This window comes from Ananas comosus, linkage group 6 (genome assembly GCF_001540865.1).
Source record: "Ananas comosus cultivar F153 linkage group 6, ASM154086v1, whole genome shotgun sequence".
Taxonomy (NCBI): Eukaryota; Viridiplantae; Streptophyta; class Magnoliopsida; order Poales; family Bromeliaceae; genus Ananas; species Ananas comosus.
In genome coordinates this window covers 1,839,408-1,853,047 of record NC_033626.1, presented here as the reverse complement: position 1 = coordinate 1,853,047, position 13,640 = coordinate 1,839,408, and positions in this window count along the sequence as shown.

Here is a 13,640-nt window from a genome sequence, read left to right as displayed (position 1 = left end):
CAAACACCCTCGCCTCCGAGCTCCTTCGACCTCCGCCGCCTCCTTTTTCTTCTTCTTCGTATCCTCCTCTTCTCCCCCTTCTTCTTCTTTGTCGTCGTCGATGATCCGCCGTCGCCGCCATCCGCTCCGGTGACCCGAAGAGGAAGAGAAGGAGAAAGAGAGAGTATTTTTGGAGGGACATATTTGTGAGTGCAAAATTGTCATTTCACAAGTGTACTGTTAATGTCACGCCCCAGATTACTCGTTTTCCCAGGCACGCCGACAAATCCGCCGTATACAAAGAAATTTTTTCTGTATACGAAGCGATAGCTGTACCTGTACCTGTAATCATACAACACTATAACCAGTAGTATAGAGCTACCGAAATAAAATATATATAATATCAGAGGTTCACTATACATACATCGCATCCAGGAAATAAAATACTCGCTCGAGCAAAATACAAGCATCAGTATATATAATAACCCAAAAACTACAACTACCTTTAGCTGGTACTCCTTTAACTCTGCAGCTCGTTAGGAAGGGCTCTAACTCGCCACGCCCTTTCCACGATCAGACTCAGCAGCAACAGCAGCCGAAGAAGATGGCTCTGCAAAAGGTTTCAACACTGGGTGTGAGAACTATTGCAAAAAGAAGTAGTCCTTAGTAGGTATCGCTACCGACCTCAAGGGCTGACCCACTAAGTCTACAGAAGTAAGCAGGGATAGTAAGAAAAGTTGGAACAAATCTATAGCTAAATGCTACTATACTATCATGCTCTAACACAACAATCTGTAGAAAATGTAAATCCTGACCCAATCTCACTAGGGACTGTGAACACACACGTACCGCCTGTCGAAACTACACTAACTGACACCAAACCAGGTCATCAAAGAGAGCAAGTCCAACCAGGACAATTTGGGTCGGGTTCGGGTCACGTCAACAGACGCCGAACGGACAGAGCCTCCCCTGTCCGCCCAAGGCTCTAACAACATATATAATGAGGCAATCAACAAGAAATTTGCAATTATACAAGGCTTGCACGAGGGCAAGCAACAAATGAAGCGAAAGCTCTAAGCTACACATACAACCAAACATAATATTTGATTACATTTAAACCAAAAACTAGCCAAATAAAACTATTACATTCTTTTGCCTTTCACTCACAATTATTTACATCTTAATCATTCTCCCAACATACATGATTGTTTACAACTTTACAATTTTGAATCAACAAAAGAAAGTTGATACATGAACAAAACGGGAATGACTAAAATGCATAAACTCCGGTGGCCACTAACTATGGAGCAATACTCTTGCCTCGGTCCTCCGCCGCCCTGCTCGTACTCGGACCTGTAGGGTTAGTGATGTGAGAACTACAACGAAATTCCCAGTGGGTTCGGCAACCGACCTCGCCGACTTACCCACTAGTTCTATTCAGGCATAAGTATATCAAAGGAAAGGGAATGATAACCATACTAATACTAATACTATGCCTGCAAGAAAGCTGTCAGTAGAGATATCAATATATCAAAGCAGTAGATATGCATGCATGCTTGTTCTTTACTTTACTTTGGCTTTTACCCAATTTTACTGGTTAACCTTGTTAGCCCCAATAACTCACAACCCAAAATTTCTTTATTCGGGGAGGCTCTAAGCACTACAAGATCGGAAGGACCGTCTTCGGGGACCGCGCTCCCCGTGGTGACAATTCCGGAACGCACCGCTTGAGGGGGAGCTACCACCATCAAGCCAAGACTTATCATGAGTATCGATCAAATCTCCAACTTGAGGATATATAGTCACTTGTCACAATGCCACTGTCATAATAGGTTTCTACCTATTTAATCATATCACTCTCTATGTAAACTTGTTCCAATGCTACTATGGTTAAACTATGTTTAACAACCAGTTTCTTGATGCCAATTATGTCTCTATTGTTATTGTCACCTTTGTTTACTATTGTCCAAGTCCAAGTCTCACATTCATATATCTCTAGGGTTCTAACATACATATCCTTTATGGTTCTACCTTTCTCTATGTTCATCTACGTTAGAAACATTTCATTGAAAGTATACCAAAGTTCACATGTACATAACTCTATGATGCATGAAGGCTACTATACATATATACTCAATAAAGATGAAAATAGACATAATAGGAAATCCGATGATTCCGGTGTGCACCCCCTACCTTGAGTGGTAGTAGATGAGGAACACGATGACTCCCGAACTTTACGAACGCCGAATCCGCGTCCTATAACCAAAATTAGCGCCAAATTAGGCTCTTTATACACAAACTACACTTAGACATTTTCGTAACGTCAAACGAAGTTGTTTCACGCGTCGGGAATATCCCTAATTAGGTTTCCAAGAGATCAATTTGCCTCGAAAAAATTCTAGAGCAAAAGCCCCAATTTTGAGCCCTAACAATGTCATTTGGCATTTCTCCTAAATTGATCTTAACCCTAAGCAAATAATAGCTTAGAATCACCTAGGAAGCTCTTTAATACCGTTATCAAGCATTTAGAACCATCCCTAGGGCATCTACTTTAAGCCCTAATGATCTACCATGAGAGCACTTGAGAAATACATGGATTTCATGTGTTCAAGGCCTCAACTGTACCTCTAAAGCCTCTAAAGAGACGAAAGCCCCAAAACTTAGGGTAGAATCCAAACCCTAGAGCTCTACTTGCAAGAGAACTCATCTTTGCCCAAGCTACACCAAGCTCCTTCTTGTTGGAGAGCTTCTAGCACCTTCAACTCCACCAAAACCACCTTCTCCTTGCTCTTCTCCTTCTTCTTCTCCTTCTTCTTCTCCTTCTAGAGAGAGAAATATGAGAGGGTGTGAGAGGGAGAGAATGAGAGAAAAGAGCTCTCATCCCTCATAACATAACCCCACAAATGCATATTTGCAAATGAGCCCCTCAACTTTCATCTCATTGCACAGCCCAGACTGGGCCTTTTTCGGGCACGGGGACCGGTCTCTCTAGCTAGGGACCGGTCCCTGAGAGCACTCCCCGCAGCTTCGCGAAATGGGTCCGGTCTCACCCTGAGGGACCGGTCTCACGAGGACCGGTCTCTCCCCGCAGGGACCAGTCCCCGAGAGCACAGCTCTAAGGACTTAGCCGATTTTTCCTCTTCTCGCTGGCTGTGCGTACGGGGACCGGTCTCTCCTTACGGGACCGGTCCCCGAGAGCAGAAAACCTGCAGTTGCAGATTTTCACTCACTACGCTCTCGAAGATCCCCTATAATGCACTTTTGCTCTTTTTGACGCCTTCGGCCTTTTCGAAGCGTACCAATCCCGCACTTTGGTCATTTTGACTAAAGTTCGATATTCGCTTACCAAGATTTCGGTATGTTATAGGAGTGGCACTCGTGTGTGCTACCCAACCGAGTATGCAAGCGTGTCTCTATCGAGCTCAATCAGGCTCTCACAGGCTATAGTTAAGTAAACATGGTCTAACAACTGAACTCACGTGCCCTCGGCACAATCAAATGCAAAAACAGCAATCTGGGTCCACCGTCAATTTCAACGGCACCTGACAATTCGGAACAGCCTAAACACTACTGTAAAAATATACTTGGCACCTCAGCATGAGCGTAAATATATTCTACACTATTCTGGGTATCTACCGCTCACAAACTGCGGCGATACAAACAAACTACGGCTCCTACAGCTAAATCTGGTAGTTTTAACATATGACAGTGTAGAAACGTCAGTTTTCTCCTAAGTTAAAATCAAGTCCAACATGTATAATTTAGCTAGTATTTTAAGCTCCAATCAAGATCAATAACATACAAATCTAAGAATCGAGCTAAACAATATGCTAAACGAAATCCGGTAAGCATCACTTTGACCCACCTCGAAAGGTACTCCAAATTCGGCAAAAAGTTGATAGAAGCGGAATCACACGCTTGCCCGGCCCCCCAACGGCGCAACCACGACGAACGCACGCTCGAACGGCACCGCGGCGCAACGTCGACGTCGCTCCAGCACCACCCGATTCCTCCCCCTCATCCTTGCGTACGGCCAAGCACTAGAGAGAGAGAGAGCACAGCAAAAACCCTCATCTCTACCTCTCTACAGGTATAAGAAGGAGAGTAGGTGAGGGGGAAGACAACGAGGCAGCCAAAAGACCAAACAGCCCCTCACCTATCCTGAAGTATCGGTACCAAGTCAATGTTGTACCGGTACCACGCAGCAGAATTTTCAACCCAAGAGCAGTTTGCGCAGAAAAATATACATGGTACCAATACGCCCCTGGGTGATACCGATACTAAATGCTGGAATGCTGTAATTTGCAGATTTCAATGCTAATTTCCTGCTCTCGCGTCCCGCTGAGTCCAATTGATATCTATTTCGCGCCAACATGACTCGGACTTGTCCCGACACTCTTCAGATGTATCGATAAGCCTCAAATGCTGAACTCCAGGCATACTACAGTTAAAAAATTAACAGTTCTCTAACAGATTTTGACCAGAGAGACGTATCTGGATACATTAGGACTTTTGCAGGAACAATTTATGAAAGTTGAGTTTTGCAGGAATATATCTGCTATTCATCATGTTTGTAGGGACCTGTATGAAATTAATCATATATATATATATATATATTATTATCTGAAAAATATTTGAATATAAATTGAGCTCATATCTGAATTCTAATTTGTTTTAAGCGAATATAGTAATAAAAACTTAGCATCTAATACATTTTCAAATCCGAATTCGCTTTTGAAAAAATACATAGATGAAAATATGGTTTGTCAAAAATTTGTCTGTATTCTTAAATGGCTTTCACCCCTAACATTTTATGCATTATAAAAAGAATTTTTTTTAAAAAAAAAAAGCCACTTAAACTTTAGATTTTTAAGTCCAAAATATAATTTAAATTACGCTTAATTAGATTATACTGTATTGTGCTTTATAATATTTTTTACTTTTCATATTGTATTATATTTTTTCCAAAGAAATCACGCGCAATGATTCTTTTTTAAATTCCTACACTGCAAGTATTGAATATATAATTTTATATAAAAATTATTAAAAAATATTGGTTAAAAATATGAGAATATATATTTAATTTATTTTGACATAAAAATATTAAAATATATAAAAATAATAATAAATAATTTGATAAAACTTTTAACAAGTCAATCACAAAAAGTTATTTTATATCTTTTTTACTATTTAATCAGCACCTTTAAAATTGTTGATTTCATTTAAATAATAAATTTATTGGCAATAAAATAGAGATTGACCAAAAAAAAAGTTTAGTGATATCGATGAGAAAAGAAAATAGTCTAAATTAGAAAAACAAAATTAAATTTAAAATAGCATAAAAATTAATAAAGTATAATAATATAATAGCATTTTTTAAAAAAGTTATACTATAATATAGTAAATAAAAATAATACTAAAATATAGTGTATTACGATGCAATTAACTTATTAAACTTATCAGAAAAAATTAAATATAACTAAAATTTAAATTTAGAATTTTGTACTGTAATATTATACGTTTAATAAATAAGGCCAATTTGCATAAAAAATTCACTTATTTTGAGCTTTTGCAAAACCGGGCCACCTTTTTCGTTTTTGCAGATTCAGTCCGCATTTTCAGCAAACTGACCAAAATACCCTTATTACTTTTTCTCTTTCCTCTTTCTCTCTCTTCTTCGTTTCTCTCGTTTTTTTTTTTTCTCGCCGGCGGAGCGGAGGCGGAAACAGCCTCTCACCCTCATGCTCTCGCCCTCGCCCTTGCCCTAGTCCACGCACCCCCCACCTTTCTCGCCTCCGACCCCGCCAATGCAGCGCCCGACCTTTTTTTTTTTTGCTTTTTTCTTTTCTTTTCTTCTCCGACTCTTCTTCACAGTTTCCGACAACGACGCCGCTCTCGCCCTTCCCCGCCCTTCTCAACTCTCCCTCTCCTTCATTTTCTGCCGTCTCCGACGATGATGCATCTTCGCCGGCGCCGATGTCGATACCGTGGAGGTCACTGCGGCGCTACAGCCTCGGAGCGGGGGGTCCTTAGCGGCGTCGTCACTGGCGCAGTGGCTATTGGCAGAGAGGATGACAAAAAAAAATTATAGAAAAATTAGAAAAAAAAAATAAAGATAAAAAATTATATAAAAAGAATGATGGAGATGAAATTGTATCGTTCATTACAAAAAAAAATTATAAGTTGCATTATTTAAGATGTAAACTGCTGCTTTAAGATGAAAATGATATTCTTTGAACGAAAATTACGCTCTTTGGGAGATATTTACATTGTTTCTATTTTTATTGCACTCGTTCAGATGTAAACTGCAATCATTGAGATAAAAATTACACTCTTTAAACGAAAGTTGCACTATTTTCTTTTGTAACACAATTTCTTCTCTTGTTACACTATTTTTTATCTTAAACTGCATCCATTTAAGTGATATTTATACTATTTCTCCTCTTGTTGCATTGTTTCTCCTCTTGTTGCACTATTTCTCCTCTTGTTTACATATAAATGGTGCAACAAGAGGAGAAACAGTGTAACAAGAGGAGAAATAGTATAAATATCTCTTAAAAGAGTGCAGTTTCTTCTCTTGTTGCACTGTTTCTTTTCTTGTTGCACTATTCTTCCTCTTGTTTACACAGAAATGGCGCAACAAGTGGAGAAATAGTGTAATAAGAGAAGAAACAGTATATATATTTCTTAAAACAGTGCAGTTTTTTCTCTTGTTGCACAGTTTTTTCTCTTGTTACACTATTTCTCCTCTTGTTTACACAGAAATGGCGCAACAAGAGGAGAGACAGTGTAACAAGAGAAGAAACAGTATATATATTTTTTAAAACAGTGCAGTTTCTCCTCTTGTTGCACTGTTTCTCCTCTTGTTGCACTATTTCTCCTCTTGTTTACACAGAAATGGTGCAACAAGAAAAAAAACAGTGCAATAAGAGGAGAAACAATATAAATATCTTTTAAAATGGTGCAGTTTAAGATAAAAAATAGTGTAACAAGAGGAGAAATGGTGCAACAAGAGAAAAACAGTGCAACTTTCGTTTAAAGAATATAGTTTTCATTTTAATGGGTGCAGTTTACATCTGTAAAAAGTGCAATAAGAATAGAAACAGTGTAAATATTACCCAAAAGGTATAATTTTCGTTCAAAGAGTATAATTTTCATCTTAAAACAGTAGTTTACATTTTAAGTAGTGTAACTTATAATTTTTTTTAAAATTAACGATGCAATTTAATCTTCATCCTTCTTTTTATATAATTTTTTATCTTTATTTTTTTTTCTATTTTTTCTATAATTTTTTTTTTGTCACCCTCTCTGCCAACAGCCACGGCGTCGGCGACGACGCCACTAAGGACCCCCACTCCGAGGCTGTAGCACCGCAGTGACCTCCACGGTGTCGACGTCGGAGCCGGCGAAGATACATCGTCGTTGGAGGCGGCAGAAAATGAGGGAGAGGGAGAGATGAGAAGGGCGGGGAAGAGCGAGAGAGGCGTCGTCGTCGGAGACGGTGGAGAAGAGTCGAAGAAGAAAAGAAAAGAAAAAAGCAAAAAAAAAAAAGTCGCGACGCGGCCTTGGCGGGGTGGGAGGCGAGGAAGGTGGGGGGAGTTCATGGACGAGGGCAAGAACGAGGGCGAGAGAATGAGGGTGAGAGGCGAGACGGATCGTTTCCGTCTTCGCTCTTCCGGCGAGAAAAAAAAGAAGAGAGAAACGAAGAGGAGAGAGAAAGAGGAAAGAGAAAAAATAATAAGGGTATTTTGGTCAGTTTGCTAAAAAAACGGACTGAATCTGCAAAAACTAAAAATGTGGCCCGGTTTTGCAAAAGCCCAAAATAAGTAAATTTTTTATGCAAATTGGCCAATAAATAACGACACGAAATTAAATTTGGCATTTTTGCATAAAAAATCCACTTATTTTGGGTTTTTGCAAAACCGGGCCACTTTTTTCGTTTTTGCAGATTCGGCCACTTTTTCAGCAAACTGACCAAAATATCCTTACATATTTTTCTCTCTCCTCTTTTTTTTCTCTCTCCTTTCTTCGATCCCGTTGCTGCGGACCCCCAGCCCTAGACTGACTCCCCCTCTCCTCCTCGCCTCCTCGTCCTCGGCCCCACCCCTACCGCCTCCGCCGCCGCCGCCGCCAACGTAGGAGGAGCGACGGCGTTGGTGGAAGAGAATGAGCGGCTGCGGCGGAGCAATGCGGCAGTGGTGGCGGAGCTGGCCCCGAGCTTTGCGGCTTCTTCGCTCGTCGCAGCCTACGGCCTGCGCGGCCTCGTCGACCAGCGCAGGTCGGCGGCCGCCAAGCCCGAGCTCAACAGCGCGAGCACCACCTCGAGCAGCTCCCTCACCATCGCCGACGAGCTTTCGACACCATTGCCGCGAGATGGGGCTGCTGGGGTTGTCGCTGTACGCCGACTCCGCCGAGCGCTGCGGCGTGTAAAACGTCTCCTCGTCCGACGACGCCATCGGCGCCGCCGCGCCCCGCCGAGGCGGTGGCGGAAGGGGCGCCCCCGTCAGCGGAGATCGAGGGAGTCGAAGTCCTCCGCAGCAGGAAGAAGAAGAAAATGAAAAAGACCCGCGCGTGTTCTTCTCCGTCGGCAAATGGTGTAATGGTGTAATGGTGTAATGGCGTAAATGGTGTAATGGTGTAATGGTGTAATGGTAATGGTGTAATGGTGTAATGGTAATGGTGTAATAGTGTAATGGTAATGGTGTAATGGCGTAATGGTAATGGTGTAATGGTGTAATTCTATCGCTCTTTTTTTTTTCTCGCCGCGCCCGTCGTTCTCCTTCGAATCCTCCTGCGTCGTCCCCATCACCGTCGCGTTCCCGAACCGCACCCTCCTCGCTCCCCGCGGCGACCCGCACCCCTCGATGGCCCCCACGGGCGTCCTTCGCTGCCGGCGCGGGGATCGCTCTGGCGGGGCGGAGGACCGGCCGTGGGGGCCGTCGAGGGGTGCGGGTTGCACGGGAGGAGCGGAGAGGGTGCGGTTCGGTGAACGCGACGGTGATGGGGGCGGCGCAGGAGGATTCGAAGGGGAACGGCGGGGCCGGCGCAGAAAAAAAAAAAGAATCGCGCTTCGGCGGCGAGCGACGGGAGCGGCCGTGCGGGGCGCGAGAGGTGCGGCGTCGGACAGGAGCGGGAGGCGTGCGGGTTCGGTGAAGCGACGGCTGATGGGGACGGCGCAGCGAGGATGGTCTGATGGGAGAAGGGCTGGTGCGCGGCACACAAGAGAAAAAAAAAAAAAGAACGATAGAAACATAGAGGAGAGAGAAAGAGAAAAGAGAAAAAGTAATAAGGGTATTTTGGTCAGGCGGACGAAAAAGCGAACCAAATCTGCAAAAACGAAAAAGGTGGCCCGGTTTTGCAAAAGCCCAAAATAAGTGAATTTTTTATGCAAATTGGCCATTAAATTTTACTCTCATGGGATTTCACAAAATAGCATAATCTACTATGTGCAACAACTAATAATTCTGAAAACTAAAAGTTGCGAAAATTATAAGAATAATATTTTGGGTCCCCTGCAACATGTACTTCAATGTAAAAAAAAAAAATTAAATTTAAAATTTAAAATTTACAAACAACATTTAATATTTAGAAATTAAGGTGCAAGATTTTTAAAAAATATTACCATCTCATAAAAAATGTTATGAAGTATACCTATACATATACATACATATATACTAAGACACACATAACATCACTAACGTAATAATATTTTAATATTTAAAGCACCTCATATAACTAAGTAGGTGTTGTATGGTCCATTTTACATTGCATGTCATTGTCATCTTTGTGTACCTTTCACAGGTGCTTCTTTTGACTTCGAAAAGACTTTGAAAAAACAATAATATACGGATTGATAATTCCATAGATTCTATTTAAAATTACTACTAATATGATACTAGAATTAGTTCTATTTTTTTTTTTTAATTTCATCATATTATTCGAATCTCGTATTTTTACTATACAAATATTTGAATTAAATAATTATATTTAAGTTCTTAAATTAAATCTTCATCTTTCTTTTTTTTTTATTACTTGATACATGTTAAATTCAAGTTAGCATAAATTGTACTTTTGATTTGCAAAATTAGTTTTTTAATACTTTGGTTCTCAAATTTTTAATTTATTATAATTTAAATTTTGCAGAATAATTTAGTTGGATGGATATAGATTTTTCGCTAATGTGACAGTGATGTAACATTTTAGTAAAAAAATTTCAAATAAAATATAGAATAAATTAAAGTTCGAGAATAAAAATGCTGCGCCCCTCAAAGTTCAAGGAGGAAAGGTGCAATTTAACCTTCAAATTATGTGCTTTAAGAAAAGTTTCAATTTGTAGTGCTCTATAACAATATTTTAATTTTTTTTTTTNGTTCAAGGAGGAAAGGTGCAATTTAACCTTCAAATTATGTGCTTTAAGAAAAGTTTCAATTTGTAGTGCTCTATAACAATATTTTAATAGATATTTTTTTTTTTTGAGAGAGAGACTACTTTTTTTTTTTATTGGTTTATTCTTAAAGTTAGGCTTTGAAGTTCCCCACCTCAATATTTTTCCAATTTGATCAAGTTCTTCTGTTGAATTCCATGTTAAAATGGCAGAGATGTTACTGTAAAGAAATAATATTTAATTAATATACTCTTCAAAACTTAAAAAATATCTATTAACCTATATAAATTCCCAATATTTTTGCCACGTGGCAAGTTTTCATTCACCCTCACTAGTCCATTTTTTGAACTGATTTTTGCTCTAAGCTTTTCCTCTCCCCTCCTCTCTATTCAATAACCTGTAATCAATGTGTTCTTTAATTTATATATTTCTAATTTTTTCTCTTCAATATTAGTCCTTTATTTTTCCTCAAATAATTTCTAATCTGCAAAATTAAAAGAGGAGAAGATGAATAGTTACTACGTACTTTCAGATCTAGAGATTAGGGAAGAGTAAGGAAGTTCTTTAAACCCTAATCCATGCCAACCCGACTCGACCCGATCCTTCTCGATCAAGAGAGTACTTCTAGGGTTTCTATTTATGTCGATCTCTTCGAATTTATGAAAAAAGAAGATAATCGAACGGCTTTTTCAGTAGAGGAAGCTAATTGGATAGCGATAATAAACGGATCGAGAGGTAGGTTTGAGAAACGAAAATCCTAAACCTAATTTATCTTTTATTTATTTTTAATCTTGATTTCTCACTATGTATTCATTTAGGATTTAATTTATTTGCATTATTTTTTATATGGCGGTTGTATCAATCAAGGATTTGATTTATGTGCATTATTTTGATTAATTTAGAAGTTAGTTTTGATTTCATAATTGATGTGGCAGTTCCGACCCGCAACTTCTGACGATCCCATGCCCAAAATGTTGTAAAATCCTACAAACCTTCATGAGATTTTCATCGCCATTGTCGTCATCATCGCAACATTATCATCTTCATCTTCATACAAACTTTGTAAGTTTTTCTTTTGAATGGTGATTCTGGGCAGTTATCTATTTTGAATGGTCTATATTGGTTAGTTCAATTCATACATTTCACTACAAAAAGAAAAAACACACTTGAATTTTTATTTTCCAAAGTCCTTTTCTTCTTCCTCTTCAATATTTTTTGTTTTTTCTTCTATTATCTATCTGCCGCATCGCACGGATTACTACACTAGTTTTATTTATTTCCGAAGGACCAATATACTCTCGTTGATCTCTAAATAATTCCTTTAAATATTCTGATTTTTCTTAGGGTTTACTAATGAAATTAGATCATAGGAGAATACTTTAGTAAATTCAGAATAAATTTAAATATTTTGAATAATAATAAAGAGTAAGTAAGCAAAAGCTCCTAGTGAAAAATTGATCTCATGGTGCAATAGTTATATGAGAATATACTAGAAAGAATTTATAATTGAAATATATATTGCTGACATGATTGCTTCAGGGACTATCTTATTCTCATACATGATAGCTAGAGATTTTTTTCGGCAGTATAAAGCTGCAACTATATTGCAGTTGTAATTATATATGAATTTAAATAGATATATTGAAATACATGATAAAAGAAGGATTAGTTTGCTAAATTTTTTTTTTCATAAGATTATTTATCTAATTGAATAATTTTATAAGGTCATTCCGAAAACAGTCCAAAAAATCATAATATTTTCTCACTGAGTGATTAGGCAACTTCTGTCGGAAAACCAGACTCGACTAAAAAAAAATCAGATGCACAAATTTGGGCGTCCGGTTTATTTGTGAGCACCTAATTTTTCCTGCCAACCTTAAAAATAGTTTGTAGATTGAATCAGTATTTTTAGGTATAGTAGTGATATTTCATATTGCATCCTGCCTCATGACAAGAGATCAGGTTGGGCCGAGTTAAATTTTGAGTTGGCGGGTGGCTGATTTGAGCCAGATCATGTTTAAAGTGGTGAGAGGATGGATTGGGGCGAGTTGAAGTATGTAAAGAGAGTAAGGCGCGGGCGGCACTGCTCCAGTCCAGACCTAGACACGGCACGGATACCATAGAACTCATGCTAGTCCCGCCTGGCCTGACCTTTCGAACCGTGTTGGGCCTACAGATTTAGGCCCATCGGCACCGCACGGCACGGCACAGCATGGCCTGTGTAGGCCGTGCCTGCCAGGCTAGCACGGCTCGACCCTCAAGAGGGTGATAACTTCCTGGGCTCCCTTCTCTCAACTCGTAAGGGAGTTAGGCCTAGCGTTGAGTCTCTTTCTTAAAAAAAAAAATCAATTAATTTTAATTTTAAAATTATCTAAAATTTTTAAAATATTTTAAATTTTATTCAAATAATTTTTAAATTTCTGTCCAAATAATTTTTTAAAGATTTATAACGAAAGAAAGTATATTGTAAATTTAACATTTTTCAATTTTTGTCCAGATAATTTTTAAAATTTATAACTTGAGATCAGTTCTTGAGGGTACTTACTAATGATGTAATCTTGTAATTTATATAAATCTACGAGATTACACATTTAAAAATAATAACAAACAAAGAGAAACCCTTGATATATAATGTATTAAAACCTTTCTCTTTTGACACATTCAGGGCATAAAAATTTGGTTTGAGAAAGGTGGTCAAATCTAAAATCTTTAGAACCCAAATTTACATTGTACTTCACATTGGACATGCATTAAAGTTAGGGATGTCAATGGGTACGGATACGCAAAATTTTATCCGAGCCTGAATCCGAACGGAGTGAATTTATCCGATGCTAAACAGATATGGTTTCGGATATAGATATCAAAACAAAAACCCGATAGATATGGATTTTGACTGCACCTGGTCCGAACTGAACCCGACCCAAATCCGAATTTATTTTACACTATATATAATATGCATATAAAATTTTGATTTTATATTTGAATTTGTATTTTAAAATTTTAGATTTAATGTAATATATATTTTGAAATATTGAAAAGAGAAATAATTGTTTCGGTTTGGGGTTCGGGTTCGGGTTCGGATTTCGAATTTTCGGTCGGGCTCAGATTTGGATATGGATTTTTACAATCCATCGGGTATAGATTCGGGTTCGGATTCGGGTCCTTAAAAATTCATCCCGAATCCGACCAGCTGACATCCCTAATTAAAGTGGCTTAACAGGTTTTTAGACATCCACTTGGTTTTTTTTTTTTTTTTTTTTTTTTTTTTTTTTTTTTT